We start from the raw sequence: 7,509 nt of genomic DNA on the forward strand, positions 1-7,509 counted from the left end.
GTATGGATGTTACGTGTTACTGGGTTGTTGATTTCTTCCATGATGACCTGTTCAAGGAGTCAGGAGGCTGCTTGTGTCTCAGGATGTTCAGTGTGAATCCACGTTAGCATGGAGCCAGTGGTTTTTGTCTTGTAGGGTAAGAGAACGTCTGACTCCAGATGCACATTTGCAGTAAGCTGCACACAGAAATGCTCCAAATAATAATAATATCCACAGATCCCAATTTTTTTAATCAGGAAATTCCATATTTGGAAAAAGAGAATATTACGATGATCCAACCAAAATATTGTTTTTCCACAACTTGTAATATTCAAAATATCTGTTTTCAGAATAGTTGATAGCACCTCTATGGTAAATGGACTGGAGATTTATTGAGCACCTTTCTACCTTAGCAGCACGCAATGTGCTTTCCAATGTCATCTCATTCCCACACACACACACACACACACACACAGGTGGTGAAGGCTTAATGTACTCTTAATTGGGATGAGGGTCTAAGTGAGGGCTGACCTGATACAGCAGCTAGCAGGGGCAGCAAACATTTCACTGAATGTCTCTTTGTTTTTTCTTAACAAGACAGAGAAAGTTGCAGGTTTCTAATTTGATCCCAAGTTGACGATTTTGATGACTTTAGCAGATTCTATCAGTTGTACCTAATTAACATTTATTGGCTAGAGGCTCAAGAGGACCTACAGCGTGGAGACAAAGTCTTGTTTCAGTCTGTTGGATACATTTAATGAATGTTTAATATCTTGTGCTGCTTATCTAATTTTCAGGTTGTAGCTCAGTGTGAACCCTAATTAGGCTCTTCTGCCTTTTCATCCATCTAAAGAGTTTTAGCTTTCGAACTTGTAGTTGAAAACTGAACAGATCTGACAAGGCCTCCAAACAGTAGATTGCAAACAAAGCTCAACCCAGCAAACACTGGCAGAGCGCTGCAGCGTAGGAGAGGTGAACCGTTCCTCCGTGAGGTCCGTCAGCGTGAGTCAAGTCCTCCGGCACGCAGTTGTGTGAGTCATCCTTAGCCTGGATGGATGGGAGGGTCACTAGCAGCCTCACAGGCCAGGAAGTAGAGATTGGGTAGCTGGCTTTATGAATGGATTTCTGCCTATTGGGGGGGGGGGGGGGGGGGGGGTGGATGAATGGGATGACAAGTGGAAGGATGTCTGAGTTGCTGGATGAATAGATGGATGGGTGGGAAGCTGGAGAGATCCCCCTGAGGGACGAAAAGCATTAATCAGGACTGGTGACAGTCCCCCCCCCCCACACACACACACACACAGAACTGACCAACCTCTGGTTTGGGGAAGGCGGGGGGAGGCGGTGGCATGAATATGGCTGCTGATATGGGGCTGAGGATCCCTCCTTAGGGATTAAGGAGGTCCAGAATAGCAATGAATGTCATTAGTATCCATTTTCCGCCTCCTCCAGTTATTATTTCCCTCTTTTTACTCTCCTTTATCTTTTTTCAGCTCATCAGCTCTATGAGGCAAGTGTGTGAAACAGGGCTGGCCTGCCTCCAGCCACCCAGCCCTGCCTTGCTCCGGAGCCATCTGTGCTATAAGATCCTGTTGAAAAAGCAACAGTGAGGTCAACGCAGGGTGAGCTGCTATTTGAAGCCTCTGGGTGCAGCCCGCTTCAGCACACGTGTGGAACCTGGGCCGCGGGCAGGGATGAAAGGGGGCATCGGAGTCCTGATGTGTGTGTGAACGCTGTTGGGTGCAAACCGGCCTCCATCTGTGGCTAATAATGTTTAACACGTTGGAGGCCTCGCTGCCGCAGCTTCTGCCACTCCATAAATCACACACATCTGGTCCGCTGATCACACACTGTTGGACACTGGTGGCACACACACACACACACACACACACACTGAATGCTGAGCCAATATGTATGCACTGAAGTTCCCCCAGTCACACGTGTGTTCATTTATCACGGATGGGTTGACTTGTGTACGTCCGTGCCCTGTCTACTGTGTCCAGTTTGCTACTGACATGGAAAAAAGCATCCCAGTTCACCTCTGACCAGTTGATCATGATCAGTGTCGCATCGGTGAATCATCTCATCTTTATTGTTCTTCTGTCACGTATTCATCAGCTAGCAGGCTTGCCATGTCTTTGAAACCTTGAATGAGCAGAACCAGAGCAGGTGAGAGGGGCAGAGGGCCGGCGTGCTGATGGCTACCTGGACCTGAACAGGACAAAAACTGAGGAGCTGTTGATTTAAGAAGACCCTTCTTCTTCAGCAGCAGCATTCATAGAGAAAATGCTGAATTTGTAGTGACAGACAAGAACGTCGGAGCCATGTTGGACTCCAGCCTGTCTGGGAGTCAGTTGCTACACGCCGACTAAAACGGATTTGATGCGGAATTCTTTTCATGGCTCAAAGACCATCCAGTGTAGCTTGTTTGTTTCCTTCACTGAAAGTCTTTGGTCATTTCTGTCATTCTGGTCTGATGGATTGTCAGAGAAGGACAACAACGATTCAGCAGTAATGTCCTCGCTGACACACCTGAGCCTCCTGGAAATCACAGGTGCTCCATACAGCTACAAGCGTCGTCAGGCCACGAGTCGGTCTGACCACGAGTCGGTCTGACCACGAGTCGGTCTGACCACGTTCGGGGTCAGGAGCCCTGTTTAATGCCCCAGGACGGTGGCAGAAGTCTTTCATTCCTTCTGCCATCTGGCCTCTGAATGCTGCTGACGCTGGAGACCAAGCAGGCCAAGCACTGCCTACTGACAGGCATGACATGGATCTGTGCATGTATCATCATTTATGCTGTGTACTGACTTGAATGACACCCCTGCTGGGTCCCTGCAGGGCGACCTGGGCTGGTCTCAGGTGCTGGTCTCAGGTGCTGGTCTGGTGCTGCTGCGTCTGAGCGCTCCGCTGATTGTGGCTCTTCTGTCTGTCTTGTTGTTTTTTGTGTGACTGGTGGACTGCAGCTGAACTGAGTTACAGGGACAATCAAAGCTGCATGACCTGAAGTGAATCGAGCGAGGTTCCGTCTTCACACGCTATGACCTGTGACACCAACACACGTGTGCTCTGCTGCCACATGGTCATCACGTCTCCTCTCTGCTTTTGTGACTTGTGCTGTGAGGAGTGTGACATCACAAAGTTCTAAAGTCAGTTTCAGACCCCCCCCTGAGTACCTGTGCTCCCCAGCCCGCGGACCGTGTGGAGGCCCCCCGGCCTGCAGGCTCTCCCCCTCTCTGCCTCTACCCTGAGACAGCACCACCACCTTCGGTCTGTAGGAGATGATGTCACACTTTCATGCAGGCAAATGAACAAATGATATCATTTGGGTCACATTTTGTGAGTTTTTGTGCGGGGGCGGCATGGTTCAGAGGTAGAGTGGCTATCTAGCATCCGAAGGGTCGCTGGTCCGATCCCCACTTCCCTGATGACCGTGTCCAAGTGTCCTTGAGCAAGACACTGAACCCCTAATTGCTCCTGATGGCCTTGCGACAGACTGGTGACCCGCTGAGGGTGAACCCCGCCTCTCACCCAATGACACCCCCCCCCCCGCAACCCTTAACAGATAAGTGGTATAGAAAATTAATATTCATGCATGGGTGAATGATGGATGGAAGTTTTGTGCATGTTCAGCTCCTTTCCACTGAGAGACTCTGGGATTCCCCGTGACACTGGGGGCAGTGGTAGTTCTGGTCGTACCCACTGCGTTAGCATTGCCGTCCACCTTGAATGGCGGGACTCACAAAAAACCATCTGGATGGCTGAGTTCATTCCAGCTTTTAAGATTAAAATGGATGGCTTTAGTTACTAGAAGCAAACCAGTGCATGGTAACTGGAGTGATCTGCCAGCTCAGTAGCTTCCTTCCTTTTTCATCTCAAGTCCATGTTGAGGCTTCTCTGCAGAGCAGAATGAGATGGCCTCCTTTCACTCCTCAGGACCTGCAGTCCGACTGGAAAGGTGCATCATGCGGATGTTGGGTGAACCGCGCTGCCACCAGTGTTACCACATGTTGCCCTGCATTTGTGAATGTAACTGCTGTCAGTCACAGCAAATGCAAAGGCTTGATACCCACAGACTGGTGACTGAGTGGCACAGATTGGTGTGTGACAGGCAAATTGAAGCGCACTTCTTTTTCTATTTCAGTTAACTGAGACATTACTTGAATAACACGAAAGCTGTAGTTGTCATGACAGGAGCAATTTGGCCACTGCTGCGTCTGGCTCATTAGAAGCAGTATTGGCTGCCTGGTCTCCCCCCTCCAAGGAGCTGCTCAGTAATAGATATTTATCTGCCATTTCCCCCTCAGATTAGCTCCCGGCATCAATACTGCACCTGAATATCAGCTGCTTCCCAAACTGATCACACTCACGTTGGTCACATCCATAATGTTGCTTGGTGAACTGATAGAGAAACTCTGGGTGCTCGTCTGAGAGACAAGAGACACATTATGTTGCCCCCCCCCCCCCCCCCCCCCAGATGAGCACAATAATCACCACCATGTGACGGCTAAGTGGAGCATTCCTGGCCCCCTGACAGCCGCCCACCTGCCTTGATTGATGATATTGTTTTTAAAAAGTGAAAATAGTTGAAGCTTTTTACGGAGGGCTTGTGGGGTCCTCGCTCCCCAGAAAGTTACATTCCAGTGGGAATAAAGGAGGGTATTGTGGGGGCTAATCCACTCCAGTGAAGGAGCTGCTTCTCTGCAGTGTTAACGTGGGGCAGGGCTTAACTGTGTCGTTTGTGAATACATTCATTTGCTGGTGTACACGCATGCACTTCCACAGGTTTGTCTTCAGATGCGTGTTCCTCCAGTCACAAGCCTCGCCGCTGCTGCGCCTGCTGACGTTTCCTGCGTCTCAGTTCCACTGATACCCATTTATCCCTGCACAAGGTCGAATTTCCTTCACTGTTAAGGTTTCAAAGTTGCACCACTTGAAAGAGTTCTAACATGGATGCAAATGAATTACAACTAAGATTCTATGACTGGCAGTGGATGTGGGAGGAGCCAACTGTAATGGCTGTTTAGCGTTCTCCATGATTACACCCCTCAAGCATGAATGAAGACTCTGATTAACCACACGCAGGACGACCGACTGAGAAACGCAGCTCACAAACACTCGTGAATAAACGAAAGCATCCTCTTTAACATAAACGCCACCACCCTTGTGAGACAGCACGCCACATCACATTCACACAGCGCAGCTCTCTTCCTGCCTCTCCTCACTCTTCACATGAGGTTTCATGATATTTATTTCAAACTTCACCAGCAAAGACATTTTTCATGTCAGTCGGTGACGCCACAAATGACAAACAAGCTGCTTTTCCACTTGACGTGAAACGGTTGCTGTTGACGGGCTCCAGGCGGACGTCCTCATCGCTCCGGTCCTGAGTGGAAGTTGGACAATTTAAATCCAATTAATCTGACAAAGGTCGGCGATGATCTGGAGGTGCAAACAAAAAAAACCAACCTGCCAGATGATACACATCTATCAAAATTAGAAAATTGCTTATTTTCAGTGATTCAAAGTCCAGAAACTGCTATGAAAGTTGATGCCAACATCCCCACGAGAGTCTCAGCCGGCGCTGGCCATCTACCAGCAGTTTGGGGTGAGAGACTTACTGCACCTCTGAAGCATCATTTGTAGAATATTTCACCGCAGGAAATGTTGTAGATGGCATCATCATGTTCAGGAGACGTCCAATGAAGGACAGGCTGTCACAAGTGTCTGTCCCTTCCAGGAGGAGCAGAGAACGTGGGGGTGTCAGTGAGGACAGTTTCTGGAGGGAACCATGAGAGTGAGCGTTCTGGAGGAGCCACAACAGCACAATCACGACGCAATCAACAGGACAACAGCGTCCAAGACAGCAAGAGTTGATGTGACAAGACTTGAAATGAAGACCCAGTAGAGGCAAGGACCCCCCCCACACACACACACACGCACACGCACACACACACCTCTGCCACTCTTTCTTCTCTCACACAACTCTTTTCATTCTTAACACTGCATCCACTCAGCCTCCACTCCCCTCTCATTTTCTCCTCCCTCATCTTTTCTATCTTATATTTGCTTACCTTCACATTGCTTCTCTTTCACAATAAAACCTCCCACCAGTCAGTCTTCTTTTCTCTCTCTCTCTCTCTTTGCCACCCCCACCCTTCTATCTTTCTCTCTCTTTCTCCTTATCAGAGTTGAGGATAAATGGAGAAAGGCGAGGAGGCAAGGCTGGGACTCAAACTCGATGCCTCATGTGGGAACCTCATTGATGCTGGCGATGGAGAGAATGAGCGCGGGAGCTAAGGTATCACCTGGTATCACACCCCCTCGTATGCTCGATAGAGTCGACCCTCTCGTCTTTCCTCGCCTTGAATGGCATCGTTGTGGACCAGCCCGCGGAGGGCGGGGGAGCACCGGGGTGTGACGCATGGCCTGACAATAGCAGGAATGGAAGGGATATCACGTGTGACTGGACTCCTTCCCTGCTCCCAGCTCTGCTGCCTGTGTGGTTGAGTTGGAGTTGCTGTTGACCTCTGGGATCATGAGACGATGAGGTCAACACGCGAATGTCCACAAATCAGTCCAAGTCTTCAGAGCAGCAGAACCTCGCTGTCGTCTGTGGTTCATTATCTCCCGCTGCAGTTGACACAACAAGACATTTAGTGGAACAGATTGGCTGAAATGTCAATAATTTTATGCAAATGAGACTCAGGTGCCGCCAGGCCAAAGGCTCTCTTCAGCGATTAAAGCATGATGGGAACTGTAGTACTGGAGCCAGAACATAATCATCACAAAGGCAAATAAATGAACAATAAAACCATTTGCTGCTGGTCAGCAACATGATCTTGTCCAAGATGTAATGAAGCAAAATGATTCTGTTATTTCTTGTGTTCATAAAAACTCATCTGGTAATTTGTTTCAGATATTATTCCCACATGAGGATATTGTTTTTTTCAGGGTTTTTTTTCCAACTGGTTGGATTTAATGGCTGCAGGCCATCCGTGCAGAAGCATTTATGGGTAAATACATAATAAATCCGGGGCTGAAATATTGCACATGGATGTCTATGTGTTCTGATATGTTACATGTGACAACAAAACACGCAGACGCGAACGTCCCATCTCAGCTCTACATGAATACAACTGTGAATGAAGGCGTGACGAGGGGCCCGTGTTACCCTGACATCAGGTCATGCACCGCTCGTTTTACCCGTCAGGGTCCAGCTTGGGTTGTTTTGTTTTGGTTGGTTGTTTTTCCAGGAGACAGATTAACCGAAGTATGAGGACATCTCCTCATGGGCTCCTTGTTTTTGTGATGTCACTGATGGCCGTCTAGCAGCAGTCAGTGATTCCGGAGGTTTCCAGTGATGTCAGCGGTCCGTTCAGGACCACTGCTTTCATATGCGACTCCACTGAAACTCAAGCGTTTCTCTCACATCATGATTATCAGCAACAGATCGACACTTTTGGCCATACAGGGCATTTGTGGGGGCAGTTTCCCTCAGTCAGCAGCTGTCCAGAAGTACAGTTTTTC

General features: G+C 48.8%; 1 long non-coding RNA gene across 1 annotated transcript; it reads left to right on the forward strand.

Annotated features, from left to right (window-relative positions):
• Positions 1-5,883, forward strand: LOC147252666 (uncharacterized). Its single transcript, XR_015118636.1, has 4 exons — positions 1-136; positions 1,473-1,601; positions 5,498-5,587; positions 5,720-5,883. It is a non-coding gene; the product is annotated as an uncharacterized LOC147252666 (long non-coding RNA).
• The last annotated feature ends 1,626 nt before the right edge of the window (positions 5,884-7,509 follow it).

This window comes from Aulostomus chinensis, chromosome 12 (genome assembly GCF_037954235.1).
Source record: "Aulostomus chinensis isolate RoL2024-O1b breed Wild chromosome 12, RoL_Achi_v1.0, whole genome shotgun sequence".
Taxonomy (NCBI): domain Eukaryota; kingdom Metazoa; phylum Chordata; class Actinopteri; order Syngnathiformes; family Aulostomidae; genus Aulostomus; species Aulostomus chinensis.